The 16,362-nt window shown below is 40.8% G+C and overlaps 1 protein-coding gene across 1 annotated transcript in view; it reads right to left on the reverse strand.

Annotated features, from left to right (window-relative positions):
* Positions 1-14,654, reverse strand: part of TLE1 (TLE family member 1, transcriptional corepressor) — a 511,226-nt gene extending 496,572 nt beyond the window's left edge. Inside the window, exon 1 of the mRNA XM_049711656.1 lies at positions 14,644-14,654. The gene's annotated coding sequence lies outside the window, so the exon portion shown is untranslated. The remainder of the gene's footprint in view (positions 1-14,643) is intronic.
* Positions 14,655-16,362: the final 1,708 nt, after the last annotated feature.

Here is a 16,362-nt window from a genome sequence, read left to right on the forward strand (position 1 = left end):
TGCCTGTGTTCTGGTGGTTGTGTCTGCATCTTGTCCTTCTGGTGGGATGGGCTGTATCCATTGGTGTGTTTGGGGGGTGTCTGTGAACTTAGTATGACTTTAGGCAGCCTCTCTGCTAATAGCTGTTTTTGTGTTCCTGTCTTGCTAGTTGTTTGGCATGGGGCATCGAGCACTGGAGTTTGCTGGCCGTTGGGTGTTAGTGTCGAGATGGAGATCTTTGGAAGAGCTCTCACCGATTGATACTATATGGGGCTGGGAGTTCTCTGGTGGTCCAATATCCTGGACTCAGCTCTCCCACCTCATAGGCTCAGGCCTGACACCTGGCCAGAGCACCAAGACCTTTCCAGCCACATTGATTGGAAGAAAAGGCAGAAGATAAAAAGGAAAAAAAACCCCAAAATGAACAGATAGAACCCCAAACCAAATGGTGAAAGCAAATCTAAACATACAAAATCGTAGAAAGAAACATATACACATAGACACTCATAAAAAGAAAAGAAACAAGCAAACAAACAACAACAAGAAGAAAAAACACTCAGAACCCTAAGAGAAATGGTAAAAGCAAACCTAAACAGACAAAATTACACAAAGAAACATTCACATACACACTCACAGGAAGGGAAAAAAATTTTTTACATATATAAAAAAAATAGAGAGCAACCAAACCAATAAACAAATCCACCAATGATAACAAGCACTAGAAACTAAACTAAGATAAACATAAAAACCAGAAACAAATCAGAGGCAGAAAGCAAACCCCAAGTCTACAGTTGCTTCCAAAGTCCACTGCCTCAGTTTTGGGATGATTCGTTGTCTATTGAGGTATTCCACAGATGCACGGTAAATCAAGTTGATTGTGGGGATTTAATCCACTGCTCCTGAGGCTTCATGGAGAAATTCCCATTTCTCTGTTCACACAGCTCCTGGGGTTCAGCTTTGGTTTTTGCCCCACCCTGTGTGGAGGCCACCCTCAGGCATCTTTTTCCCGCCCAGACAGGAGGTGGTTAAAGCAGTGGCTGACTCAGGCTGGAGAGGGGGAGGGGTATGGTAGTCATAATTTGAGTGCGGGGCGAACCTGTGGTGGCAGAGGCTGGTGTGACATTGCAACAGCCTGAGGTGCGCCGTGTGTTCTCCTTGGGAAGTTGTCCCTGGATCTTGGAACCCTGGCAGTAACGGGCTGCACAGGCTCCCGGGGAGGTGTGGATAGTGACCTGTGCTCGCACACAGGATTCTTGGTGGCAGCAGTGGCAGCATTAGCGTTTCATGCCCGTCTTTGGTGTCTGAGCTGATAGCTGCAGCTCGCGCCCATCTCTGGAGCTTGTTTAGGTGGTGGTCTGCGTTCTGTGGGCACACAGAGCAGGAATCCCCTCTCCTTGAGCACCAGGAAACAATGGTTTCTTGCCTCTTTGGCAGGTCCAGACTTTTTCCTGGACTACCTCCCAGCTAGCTGTGGCGTACTAGCCCCCTTCAGGCTGTCTTTATGCAGCCAACCCCAGTCCTCTCCCTGGGATCCGACCTGCGAAGCCCGAGCCTCAGCTCCCAGCCTCCACCCGTCCCTGTGGGTGAGCAGACAAGCCTCTCAGGATGGTGAGTGCTGGTCGGCACTGATCCTCTGTGTGGAAATCTCTCTGCTTTGCTCTCTGCACCCTGTTGCTGCGCTCTCCTCTGTAGCTCCGAAGCTTTCCCCCTGCCCACCCCCCGTTTCCACCAGTGAAGGGGCTTCCTAGTGTGTGGACACTTTTCCTCCTTCACACCTCCCTCCCAGAGGTACAGGTCCCGTTACTATTCTTTTGTCTCTGTTTTTTCTTTTGCCCTACCCAGGTACGTGGGGATTTTCTTGCCTTTTGTGAAGTCTGAGGTCTTCTGCCAGCATTCAGTAGGTGTTCTGTAGGAGTTTTTCCACACGTAGATGTACTTTTGATGTATTTGTGGGGAGGAAGGTGTCTCCATGTCTTACTCCTCTGCCATCTTGAAGGTCTCCTGTTTTCTTGTATAGTATTAACTTTAAGTGCCATTGAATTATGCAGTGTATTTGCCCCCATGCTAAATGGTTCCAGACTGCTATAATTTCCAATTCTCATGCGTGACTTTATATGTTTTTTCTTACCACCAAGTCATTAGTTGATACTTCACACTGCTTCATTGAATGTGCCCTCCACTTCCAGTCTCGCAATTTTCAACTTGTTGACTTTAAGGTATCATGAGCTTGGAAGAGAGACTTATGGTTAAAGTCACAGCAGTTACAGAACCGTTTGATCACTATACAGAGTGAGGGTGTTGAAGTAAGACTGAGGTTCAAATCGTATTAATTCCTGTATGCTTCAGTATCCTCATCTGCTAAATGGGGATAATAATAGTATTCAGATCAAGGGTTATAAGATACTGCTTGCAACATGCTATACCCAGCAGTACTAAACACATTTTAGCAACAACAATTAATAATGATATCTAATTTTTATTAAATGATCACTATGTTACAGTTACTGTGCCAGGCATTTTATGTAGACCAACTCATTTAGTTCCTACATAAGCCCCATGAGCTTGTGTCTCCCATTAATCCCATTTTACCTATTAGTAAACTAAGATCAGAGAGGTGAAGTAACCTGCCCCAGTTTGCATACCTTGGTGAACCAAGGTTACACACCGGGCTGGCCATCACATGTGGGGAAGGTGCTTTTTCCACCACTCTATCTTCCGCCAGGGTTCAACCAGGCCTCCTTGATCTTTTATCTTCCACAGGGCTAGTTGCTCTCTTTCCACCTGAGCCACTGCTAATCACCTACAGTGATGTTCTAGTTGTCTTTTAAAAACTCAGAATTGTCATTTGAAAGTGAGATGCTCAAGGTAGGGTCTGTGTTTAGTCACATCTCTAACCTCAGGAGCTACAGAATTGTCTAGTTCATACCAAATGTTCTGAATGGGAAGAAACTTCTACGTTAAAGTCAGTTTTTATATGTTTTTTTCCTGTGTTCTAAAAATTACTCCAAATCTCTTCATTTCTTGGCATTACAAGAGGTTGAGGGAAGTTGGGATCCTGGAAAGAAATCTTCTGTCAGGAAGCAGTGTCATTCACATTTTCCACTGTGGGATTCCATTGCTGCTCCTACAGGACAATGAGCAATTCTGGGAGTAGGAGAAGGTCTCAAACAGGTGTTTTCTAGGCTTTGGCCTTGAAGCTTTGGCCAGGGAGGAGAAGAGAGGGTGAGAGGGAAAATTAGGAAGCCACTGTTCAAGAATGTATCATATTTTAGAATTGCTGTGCAAAATGCCATGTGATCCCCAGATGTACGATGTAGAATAGTTCACAGCTGGACTTGAATGACAGCAATATACGGCTGACTATTTTGGGGGGTGAAAAGTCCTCTTGATATATCAACCCAGAGCCCGATAACTTTCTCTACCTGTCCTTTCAGTTGGAAAGCTGGAGAAGCAGAAAGGAGGCTGATCTCGCCTGCTCCCTGTAGGGAGTTGTGAATCGGGGATGAAGCAGGCAACGTTAACTGTAAGAAAGTGAGTTTGAGGAGTGATATGCTCAGTTATTCTCCCCCAACCCCACTTTCTCCTTTCCTTCCTTTCTCTCTTACTTCCTCCTACTGTCCCTCCCTCTTACTTTCTCCCCCAAAATAATTAAATGCAAAAGCTTCTTGAGTGCAGTGACAGGTTACAAATTTAAACCCACAAGAGTCAGAAACTGTAGAACTGAAAGTCCTTAGGGGGACGTTAACTTTGCCACTTTTATATCATTATAGTAAGCTCTTCATTTAATAGTCTAATTTGTAATCACAAAAACCATGGGAAATTTTGCTATGCTAACCTCTGGCTTCAGTTTTCCTGACTTGGTTGGTGATTTTGAATGTTTTAACCTTCAGAAATGCATATTTTTAGCATTTAGCAGTCCATATCACTGGCAGATTAGATTACTTATTACCCACACCCTTCTCAGCTCTATACTCTTCCTGATATATAATAAACTTGACAAAGTCTAATGAGGACACATCTATAAAGATAAGATTAACTAGCCCCAGTTGTGTTTTTCCCCTTTGTTTAACTGATGCGTAGTCTAATGAAAGTGTATTTTTACCTAGAGGATAGTCACAGGGAGCCACAACTTAACCAGTGTTCAAAATTTTGTTTAGAATTAATCCCTAAAAGACCCCTTGTCCATTGAGTGCACTAAGGGCCCCAATTAATGTGTCCCTACTCTTTGTCCTGTAACTTTGTAGCTCCTTCTGTGACAGTGGGCTTGATTGTGTGATTTACTTTGGCCAGTGATTTCCTTTAGCAAATGTGACTCAAGCAGACGCTTGAAAAACACTTGAGATTTCCACCTGTTCTCTTGAGAACATGCCTGCGCTAGTCTTCTGGATTTATCAAAGAGAGCCAGTCATCCCAGCTAAGGCCACCTAGACAAACCAGCTCCCAGCCCACACACTGGCTGATTGTACTCACATGACTGAGCCTAGCTGAGACCACCCAAACCTCACACCCAGGTCAGCAGAATCACCCAGTCAATCCATAGACACAGAGCAAATAGTAATGTAATAATATATATATTTTTAAGGCAGATAGCTTTGGAATTTGGAATTATTTGGAATAATTTCCAAATATTTGGAATACAGAATTATTGTGACAATAGACTACTGATACACCTCCCTGTAAACTTTTTAACATTGGAAAATGAGTTGAGGAGTGTACCTTACTGACTACTTTAAAGCAGTTTATTTGAAGTTATGAGCCTTCTGTGGTAGAATCAAAACTTCTGTCATTAATCCCTTACACTGCTGTTCTACAACTTCTAGCCATATGTTGCATTACCTGTTATATTTCTGCTAGTTCATGAAAAGAGAATTGCATTCAAGAACCCTAGTGAGAGCTCTGCTTCCCACAGTCTGTTCCCTAGGTCCCCAACTTCTGTTTTCATTCTTTCCCAGTTGAGAGTTGGCTAGGGAAAGCAGCAACTCTGTGAGTATTAGATAATCTCATGAATGAGGTCTTCAATTCCCCATCTAAACATGTGTTAAAGGCAGAAGGTTTCCCAACACACACCAGTAAGGAAGAAAGCCCTGTAAGAAGCAGCCTTCCACTTGACAGTGCATCTTGAAAGGCTTCATCAACAACCCACAATTACTGTTAAGAAGCACCCTATCTCTTCGGAATGAGAACAGATTGTCTCAGCCTGATTCAAAGGTCCCGAAGCACCGGATTTATACACCAGAAAATTCATTTCTGAGTACAGAGGGTTTTAATGATTTTATTATATACCTCACAATCTGTTCCCATATAGTTTACATTTACCAATTAATAGGTGAAGCTAAGGACCTGTGTATGAGGCATTAAAGATGATAACCGGGAAATAAACTCAATTAGAATGATCAGCTTTACACTAACATGTATAAAATAGATAACTAATAAGAAACTGCTGTATAAAAAATACATAAATAAAATTTAAAAGAATGATCAGCTTTGATGAAAATGTAAATTGAGGATGTTTGGTTAAGTATACTAGATTCATTGTTGTGTATATTATCTGAGTCAGGGGAAAACCGCAGCCTGGACAAAAGTAAACATCGTTTTTAATAACTGATAGTACATACTTAGCAGTTGGAAATCTATGATAAGTCTCTATTAGATAGAAGGCATCTTTCTTCCATTTGTTGAGAGTGCAAATACTGGAAGTTTAACTTTTTTATAAAACAATAACAGTGCTCCAAACGATGAGTGTGAAGGTGCTTGGGCCTTTGGCCGATGGGAGGTTGCTAAATGCCAGTCATGGGTAGGCCGAGGAGGAAGGAATGGCCCGCAGACTGGTTTTGGAGCATGTTCCTGCAAAATATAGAAGTCTTGTATTGTCTGATTGAACTTTATATATATATATATTTCTTGCTACCAAGTTGTTAACTGGTACTTCGTACTCCTTCATTGTGCGTGCTCTCCTCTTTGTCTCTCAACTTTCTACTTCCTGACTGTAAGGTGGCGTGGACTGGGAAGGGAGGCCTATGGCCTCTTTGTGCCCGCACATAGCTAGTGGGTGGGTGTAGAGTTAGCCAGACCTGTATTCAAATTTACTCTTCACCGTCATTAGCTGCATGACCTTGGATGTCACTGAGTTTCAAGAATCCCATTTGTAAAATGGTAAAATGGGAAGATAATAGCTAACATGGTTTGTTATAAGGATTAAATAAAATAATATATGTGTGTCTGAGGTAGGGTTTGGAACAGTATAGGCACTTGATAAATATTCAAGCCTCATCTTGCCCCTGCCTTCCCCTATGTTCTAACTTTTAAAGTAGTTCATAATATGCTCTGACAGGGAAGATTGGGAGTAAGGGATATTTTTTAGTACTCAGAATCCTTAGGGAAGCTCTATATGAAGCTGGCAGCTAGCTAATGAAGCCTGATTTCTTGGGCATTTGCCTCTAATGGCTCACTGACTTGGTAACTGAATTATTCAAAGATTTTCATAATATGTTTGAATTTCTTATATCCATTCAGTGGCTAATGATTCCTAGCTGGGCCTAGGGCCTCAGCTGAGAGGGAAAAGCAGCCCTGTTCAAAAGAGGAGAATTTTTTTTTAATTTAAGAAAATAATTATAACATCCTGATGGATATGTGCAATTATTAGTTTGGGATTTATTGAAACTGGATGATTGGATAGTGGCAGTGAATTTAGACAGACAACCTAGGAGAGAAGTTGGTCTATTGATTTATTTTCACAGGGATTTCAAGAGCTGGTGATCACAAAACTGGTAGAAGTGCAATACCTGAATATTGCAGTTTACGGGGGGAAAAGTTATGCTGGTTATTTTTAAGCCAGAAAGCACAGTCTGAAACTTTCCCACTTGGCTAACCTCCCACTAATGCCATTACTTTATATTACCATTAAGGTTAAAAAATGTCATCTATAAAGATGCCGTATCAATTTAGGACGTTTCTGTTATAAGCTCTCATTTTTGTGCTAAGCTCTGGACTATCCATCTGTCACCAAGAGGTGCTTTTTAAATTCCTCTAAAGTGTTATGTGCCTGCTTTTAAATACAAATATGTATAAGATATTCCTGGGGTTATCTCCAGAGAGACACCTGTGCAACTGAAAAATGACCCTATTTGAAGTAACTGCTGGATCCACTGTATTAAAAATACAGTGAGGAGAAATTGTTTCTAACTTTGTGTGGGTAAGTTTTTTTATTTTAATAAGAAGGAATAGTGAATTAATAAGTTCTGAAAAAAGAAGCTATTCCTTTATCTTAATTATTTTTTTCTCACTGTCAGCAATGTTCGTGTGCAAAACAATGCCCCCCACCCCCCCAAAAAAAGTCCACCTTTTAAATTTTGGCATACTCTCCAACCATAAAGAACTCATTTTTTCCATTGGTGGGCCAGTTGGCCAAATAGGAAAATGTCTGCCTGTAGATGCCTTCCTATTTATAGGAAGGATGTGGGGAAGGGAAGTGCCCAGATTGAGGGGGTGTACATGGCTAGCCATTAATAGAATTCATGAATACCTTTGCTTCTGTAATTCAGGTGCCTTGTTAGCAAAAATGTGATGCCAGTCTGTGAGCCGTTCCTCTCCAAAATGTTTATTTCCCTCGCTACCTCATTCTCAGAAGATTGTTTCTTGGAATTTAAAAAAAATTACGCACTTACTCTGTCTGCTCTCAGTGATATTATCTGTCCAGAGCTACAGTGTTTTCCAGATTGCTTTTCTTTCCCAAGAAATAGTGTATTTTGGGAAGCACTTCATCTCACGGGAATGTCAAAGAGAAACATGTGTCAGCTCAGTGGCTCCCATCCTGTGGGGCTGTGGACTTTGAGGGTGAGGAGCCATGGAAAGAGTCCAAATGTTTGTAACCTTCCTAAGTACTGGATAAGTAACATGCTTCTACATGGATGTTTTGTTCTTTGTTTTTGAATGTATGTCTGTGGTTATTCTGAAGAGTAGACACATCTGCTTCAGGCTACTCCTGAGTTCTTAACTGATTTTGGCCATTTTATGTTTACCCAGTCAATGGTTACAAAAAGTACACCTACTACATGCAATTTATTAAGTAAAAATGGAGCACTCATGTTTGAAATGTTGGGGAGCCCCTACCCTAGAGTGAAAAAACGTGGAGATAATTATATTTAGAAAGCAATCAGTAAATCAGGAGAGAAAAGAGGTTTGCATAAAGACTAATGAACTGAAACAGGAAAATTAGAAAACCAATCAGTAAATCAAGAGATAGAAAAACGGTTTGTACGAGGACTAATGAACTGAAACAGGAGAATTAGAGAACCAGGCTCATGAAATGGGAATAACGAAAGTAGGCCAGGAAACTGATTACTTAGAGTTTTAGTTATCTACTACTGTGTAACAAATTACACTAATACTTAGTGGCTTTAAGCAACACTACCTCCTTTAATTCTGTGGGTTGACTGGGCTGAGCATGGCTACACTCATTTGCACACTGAACTGGGCTGGATGTCTAAGACTTTACAAGTCTGACAGTTTGGCAGGGACAGCTGAACTGCTGGGCCTTTCTTGTTCCCTGATACCTTGGAGCTTCTCCTTCTACTGTGGTCTCTCCAGTAGGTTGACCAGACTTCTCATATGGTGGCCCAGGGCTCCCCAAACAACAAAAGAAGAAGCTGCCAGGTCTTCTCAGGGTTCAGGTCTAGAACTGGCACAGCATCACTTTCTCCACATTCTGTTGGTTGAAGCAAGTCACAGGCCGACCCGCATTCATTGTAGGAAGAGACTATTATAAGGGGGGAAATACCTGTAGGCAGGGCTCATTGGGAGCCATTTTGGAGACTAGATACCACACCCAGGTATGGTCATATCAGAAGAACAGTGTGGCTAGGGGGATGTTTTTGCTGGCCCTGTAGCCACTGGAGACTCACATGTCTAGTAGTGACTAGACTCGTAAGCTTAATTTGCTATTGCTAGTAATATTTTTTAACAGCCACTATATTTTTACATCATTTCTTCAAGGAGTGTCTGACTGAGCCAGTATACATGCCCATGCCCTAACTGTCAGGGAGCAGGGAGAGGGATTGTGTCTCTTGATGGTTTCTATTGTAGAAGGCAGAGACTGCCTTTTCCAAGATTTGGGCAGCCATATATCCTGGCTTGCCTGGAGCAGTCCTGGTTGATGTTGATTGTTCCAGCATAATGATTAACAGTGCCCCTTTAACTCTTAGTAGCTTTTCCACGTGGATGATAAATCATCTGTTCATCCCACGGCCAAGACCCACACAATGGAGAATTCTCCAAAACTAGGACAGGGATTCAGATTGTAGATAACCAAAAAATTAAAAATGCCCCCTCCTTCCCTTCATTGGCTGTCCAACAGCCACATACACTATTCTTCCTGTACTTATACCTTAAAAAGACAAACGAAGCCCCCACTTAACAATGAACCTAACTCTTCCTTGTAAAACTGGCAATATAGCCCATCTTCACATGTAGGGTTCTAAGTCTTGTCAGTTACTTCATCCTGTTCCAGTCTTAAAATCTCTACAGTTTGTCCATGTTCTGTCCTGATTCTCTTTCCATTTTCCACAACCTAAGGAAAAAACTATAAAGTTAACTATTTCTAACACAGTCCATGTACAATAGTTAGGGAAAAGGGAGAGGAAAGAAAAAGGAAATGAGTTAAAATGTGTGAGTATGAATATGACACAACAAAGAGGGAAGAAGATATATTAGAGGTAACATTCCTGATACTTGCATCTGGCATCTTACCCTGGACTTTCAGTCCTGAGTTATGAATACTGTCTGACCTTTCATATTCACCTACCTCCCTAGAGACTCAAAGTATGAGGCAAGATTGGTGGAGTCTACATCATGAGCAAATACCTGAACTGCCACAGGGAAGGGAACATCTGCCTTTCTTTCTCTCCAGGGGTGGGAGCAAGGTACTGCTTTGCATAAGGCGCACATAATAGTGGATGCTCCCTGAGTAGGAAAGGGAACAAATGCTTATCACTCACTTTCATCTAATACCTTATTGAAAGTTGATAAAAAGGACATCAATAAGAAGGGATGAAGTAGTGGCTTTAGCTTTTTTTTTTTTTTTTTTTTTTTTGCTGTACGTGGGCCTCTCGCTGTTGTGGCCTCTCCTGTTGCGGCGGAGCACAGGCTCCGGATGCGCAGGCCCAGCGGCCATGGCTCACGGGCCCAGCCTCTCCGCGGCATGTGGGATCCTCCCGGACCGGGGCATGAACCCGTGTCCCCTGCATTGGCAGGCAGACTCTCAACCACTGTGCCATCAGGGAAGCCCGACTTTAGCTTTTAAACTTAGTATCTGGGGAATTTGAAGGCCAAAAGATTATTAGCTGAGATCTGGGGCTACTGTGCTGGAGTAATCTAAGTCAAAACGTTTGTTCAGGGGGAGGAGAGTCTTTGCAAGGGCAACAGTGATGAGAAGTGTGATAAAGTGGTGGCGGGGGAGGGAATACTAGCTGGGTTGGAGAAACAGCAGGGAGTGTTCTGAGGGGTGTGGCTTGGCAGAATATTTAGAGGATGATGTAGTTTTTAGGGGATGTGGCAGAGTCAGAGTACATCTCTCCTTCAGTTTGTTAAATGCTGGTCTGAGCCAGGCTGAGGGCAAGGTGAGAGGATTGGCAGGTGCTAAAAAAAAATGGAGGAAACATGGGTCAGATTCTTGTGATGGGTTAAAAAAATGATCTCAACACTTAGAAGTCCCTTGTGTTGAATTGTGAAACCTGAATCCTAGTCTAAGCCTGCCTCAGATTGGATACGTTACCATAAATAGTGCTTATTTCTTAATTCATAAAATAAGGCATTTAGATCAGATTAATGAGTCATAACATAGAGTCTCCAAATTCCAAGAGATCCTCAGTAGGAATTGGGGGTGGAGCAGAAGTCAGTTCACTGTCTGCATTATGGATTCATAGGTTACCTAAAAGGTTAATTCCTGTCATCAGGCATTAAATGTGATAAGAAGTGCTATGGGCGAAGCATAGAGTGCTATGTAAATACAGTGTGTGAGACCCAGCCTATTCCAGGGGTCTGGGCAGGTCTCCTGGTGATACTTAAGTAAAAGGTGAAAACAAAAGCAAGCATGTCCAGTAATGTTTAGAAAAAATTCAGTTCTGGGGCATGACAAAGATCAGCAGATGTGGAGTGTGGATATTTCTCTATAAATGTCCTAGTTCTAACTGTGAGGAGAACAAGGTTGTTCTAGAAAGGTTTGTAGAGTGGTGGATGGACCTACAGTCTGTCATACAGAGTGAAATACGTCAGAAAGAGAAAAACAAATACCGTATGCTAACACATATATATGGAATCTAAGAAAAAGAGGTCAAGAAGAACCTAGGGGCAGGATGGGAATAAAGACACAGACCTACTAGAGAATGGACTTGAGGATACTGGGAGGGGGAAGGGTAAGCTGGGACAAAGTGAGAGAGTGGCATGGACATATATACACTACCAAATGTAAAATAGATAGCTAGTGGGAAGCAGCCACATAGCACAGGGAGATCAGCTCGGTGCTTTGTGACCAGCTAGAGGGGTGGGATAGGGAGGGTGGGAGGGAGACACAACAGGGAAGAGATATGGGAACATATGTATATGTATAACTGATTCACTTTGTTATAAAGCAGGAACTAACACACCATTGTAAAGCAATTATACTCCAATAAAGATGTTAAAAAAAAAAAGAAATACTGCACAAACTATGCAGGAACTTGATAGACCTCCAGGTCTTACAAGTTGGTCATTTTTTCCATCTCTTGTCTCCTTTAATGAACTAGTCTCTGCTGATGAACAGAGCACTTCAGCCCTGAGGTGCTCTTAGAACTCCATATAGAAATGTACCTTGATTTTGGACTTGAGACCATTACAAAATAATTGTTGAGATGCTTTAAATAGATCTTATTAAGGCTAGTATATGGCTCTGTGCCTTTCTGTCATGCCTGTGGTAGGGAAGGATAGTTTTAGATGTATAATCAAAGTTGTTCCAGAAAGCATGATGAATCAGTGACTGATTTTATTAGAATTTCAAGAACTTGGGCATAGACCCTCTTTTGCCTTCTTCCTGCTGCCACTTCAATGAAATTTATTTTTTCTTGAATATTTTGCTGATGAAACTTGATGAAGATTCTATAATTTTTCCATTTGAGATACTATTATAGCAAGGTTGCCATAGGAAAATACCCCTCCTTCCCTTTAGATTAATTATTGTTTAGCTTTTCCCATGGACATAGGAGAGATGATTCAATGATTATTAATTCTGGTTGCCCAAGTTGACATCTTTCCTACGAATCTAACTATTCCTGAATAAAATCCTATGTGACTAGTGAAAGAGGACACTTCCTGTGTCTACAAACCTCAGAAGTCCAAAGTAAGAAAGAAAAATATTTTATGTTTTTATGAAATGAAAACTACTTTTGGTTTTATGTCCCTAGAGTTTTATAATACTGAACACTCATTATCTTTTCTCTTCTGTTCAAATCTCTTTCCTTGCCTTATGTATGCATTTTGAACACTCTGGATCACCTGTGACCAGTATTTGCCGTTTGGTGTGTCAGGGCAGTAATAAGTGCCTGTATCATACTCCACCGCCCAAACTGTGGACTTTCTGCTCAGAGGGACAAGCAAGCATAATGATATCCATCTGGGAGGGAGCTTAAAATAGTGCCCATGCATCATTTTGCAGTTAGGAGTCTGGATATGGCTAATGGGGTGTTATCAATCAGGAGATAAAATTAAAATCCTACATTAGGAACTGCTCCTGCCAGAAAGAGTGGATTTTGTAACAGCTGTTTTCTATTAGATGCTATTGTGTTCTTTAGCAGCAAATTACATAGATCAGAAATTAACGGTTAACAGTTTCCCCAAGTGAGGTTGTAAATGAGCCTGTTGTCCTCTGAATAAGATATTGCGGGAAGGAGAGGAAGCTATGAGCAAAGTCTTGGTGGACTTAATGGGCAGTTTTCTGCTCCCCCTTGGAGGCTAAATAGTTCTCTCAGAAGGGAAGATATATATTTTTGTGATCCTAGTAGGGAAATGACCTTTTGAACTCTGGAAGAGATAATATTAAAGCTTTTACCTGGCTAGTGTCTCCTAACAACCTGAATTCGGTTGGTTCCAGAATTCATTAAACCTTAAGGGGGAAAAATTATCTGGGGGCAGGATAGAGGGAGGAGAGAGAGAGAGGAAGCACTGTATCCAGCAAGCACCAAGTGTCTCAGCTCCAAATGAAGATAAGTTGTTTGAAATGAACAGTTAAGAGGCAGTCCGTGCATTCTCCGGCTTATTGCGGCTCAGTAAATTAGACAGCGTGCTCAAAGGCTGCTTCCATACTGATGTTCTTGCCTTATGGAAAATAATGTGCTTCTTCCCCACCCCACTTTTTTTCTGTCTCTAACAGATGACAGTAATAATGAGAACTAAAATCACTCAAGTCAGCATATGAAAGGGAGCTGTCTATTTAAAAAAAAATAAAAAGACATCTTTCAGTGCCATCTGCTGAGGTACAGTAATGTTTTGTAACAGGTTTTAGAAAGCACATTAAAAGGCTTCATCTGTGCTTGTCCTTTCCAGTTAGTCAAGATATAGTTGTGTCTCTCCTGTGTGATGTGGATTCTTCAATCTTGTAATTATTTCTAATTTATCTCTAAAATAAGCATCTCAAATACAATTTTAATTGGGATTTCATTAGGTACTTATTATACCATGTGTCAAATGATAGTTGATTATTCTGAGAATGGATACAGAATCTGAAAAAGATAGTAGGAGAATGATGGGTACCTCTGAAAGCTGATGGTGCTCAATAAATATGTCTTAAAAATAATCAGTTGATATATAATTAACGTAATTACTGCAATTAAACTCTATTTATGGAACCCTGCTGTGTTGTTTCCCATCCTAAGCTTAAACATGATTATTGTTCTTTTGCCTAAATAAAATTAACGTAATGAGAGAAAAACAGAATAAATATAGGCCTGGATAACAGAGAGAGGAAAATATTTTCCCTTTATTAGAGAAGGATGGCATGAAGAGAAAAATTTCCTTTCATAAGGAAAAGGTGTATGAGGCTTTAAAAATATCCTTTTCAGCTAAATGAGTTAGGCACATTCAATGCACAGTGAGAAGTACAGGAATAACTTAGAGATATTGTGGGTTTGGTTCCAGACCACTGCAATAAAGCAAATATCACAATAAAGTGAGTCACATGAATTTTTTGGTTTCCTAGTACATATAAAAGTTACCTTTATGCTGTGCTGTAGTCAGTATAACAAAGTGTTATGTCTAAAAAAACAATATACATAGCTTAATTTAAAAATACTTTGTTGTTAAAAAATGCCAAAACAATTACAATAGTAATATCAAATATCACTGATCACAGATCACCATAGCAAATACAATAATAATAAAAAAATTTGAAATATTGTGAGAATTACCAAAATGTGACATAGAGACACAAAGTTAGCAAATGCTTTTGGGAAAATGGCACCAATAGACTTGTTCGATGAAAGGTTGCCACAAACCTTCAATTTGTAAAAAATGCACTGTCTGCAAAGCGCAGTAAAGCGAAGCACAATGAAATGAGGTATGTCTGTAGTAGAGCTAGTAGGTGGGATAAAAGTATGTGGATCTAGATGAAGGAAGAAGAGCGAGATTGCTGATCTGAAAGACTTGACGGTGACAAAGCAGGTTGGCCACATGCCTCTCATCATGTGGTTGCTGTTTTAATTTGTCTCTATATCCTCAGCACTTAGGACAGTGCTGGCTATAGTGAATACAGATAGTCCCTGACTTATGATGGTTCAACTTACAATTTTTCAACTTCATAATGGTGTGATAGTGATACACATTCAGTAGAAACTATACTTGAAATTTTGAATATTGATCTTTTCCTGGTTTAGCCATATGCAGTTCCATACTCTCTCATGATGCTGGCAGCAAACCACAGCTCCCAGTCAGCTGTGCAATCATGAGCGTAAACAACCGATACATTTACAAGCATTCTATACCCATACAGCCATTCTGGTTTTTTTTTCAGTTTCAGTACAGTATTCAGTAAATTATATGAGATGTATATTATAAAATAGGCTTTCTGTTAGCTGCTTTTGCCCAACTATAGGATAATGTAAGTGTTCTAAACATGTTAAAGATAGGCTAGGCTAAGCTATGATGTTCAGTAGTTAGGTGTATTAAATGCATTTTTGACTTAATATTTTCAATTTATGATGGGTTTATTAGGAGGTAAATCCACCATAAGTCGAGAAAGATCTGTACTTAAAAAATACAATGTTGCCTGACTAAGCCTAGGTCAGGTCTGTCTTGGGTGACAATGACCATGCATGGTTTACAGGAGGGATATGGAAAAGCAAAGGAAGGGAAGAAAAATCAACAGACTCAACTAAATGTGTTCCCTTGATCAAAGTAAGCATTCCTAACTTCTGCTTCCAGGTAGCATGGGCCAATAGGTATTGGAGTTACTCTCCTACCTGAATCAACTTGAAAAAATAACAGACACATATGTGGAACAATGGTTTGAAGACACTGAACATCAAGCAATAAAGGACAATTTCCTGAGAAATGAGAAGCAGTTGAGGAAGGCCATATGATTGCCCCACCTTGCTTCCTAGAGAGAGTTTTCAGGTTGTAGCACAGTGAGGAAGAACTCAGGTAAAACTGGGTAATCTCCCTGAGTTAATGAGACAGAGCAGGGAATCTGGAGAGATCAAAGCAGCTCGAGTTTGCAGGACAGGGGATGAGAGGAGAGATCTGTATAGAGAAAGAACTTCATTGATCTGCAGCTCTCCTTTGAGGCTTCAGCTGAATAATTATCAGCACATGCTATTGAGGAAACTTCCTGAGGCCATGGAAAGCACCACCTGAAAGAATTAGAAGGAATAATCACCAGGACACATATAGGGCTTGGAATTGTTCCTGTTTTTACCAGGTAGAATAGTTCCTGTTATTACTCACTCTAGAAAAGGTGAGAATATAAGGTCATTCAGAGGGTTTTAACTCAGTAATGTGGCAAAATTAGCTGTAGACTAAACTCTGCTCTCTTCCCACATAACAAAGTTTAAAAGAAAGACCCAAGAGGATCATGTCTTCATTCAGATTGCTGTAACAAAAATACCACAGACTGGGTGGCTTAAACAGCAAACATTTATTTTACCACAGTTCTGGAGGCTGGGAAGTTCAAGAACAAGGTGTGATCAGATTTGGTGTCTGGTGAGAGCTCTCTTTCTGGTTCATAGATGGTTGTCTTCTCACTGTCTCCTCATATGGCAGGGTGAGAGAGCTCTCTGGGGTCTCTTATAATTGGCATTATTCTCATTCATGGAGCTCTATTCTCATGACTTGATCACCTCCTAAAGGCTCTGTCTCCTAATTCCA

This window comes from Orcinus orca, chromosome 6 (assembly GCF_937001465.1).
Source record: "Orcinus orca chromosome 6, mOrcOrc1.1, whole genome shotgun sequence".
NCBI lineage: Eukaryota > Metazoa > Chordata > Mammalia > Artiodactyla > Delphinidae > Orcinus > Orcinus orca.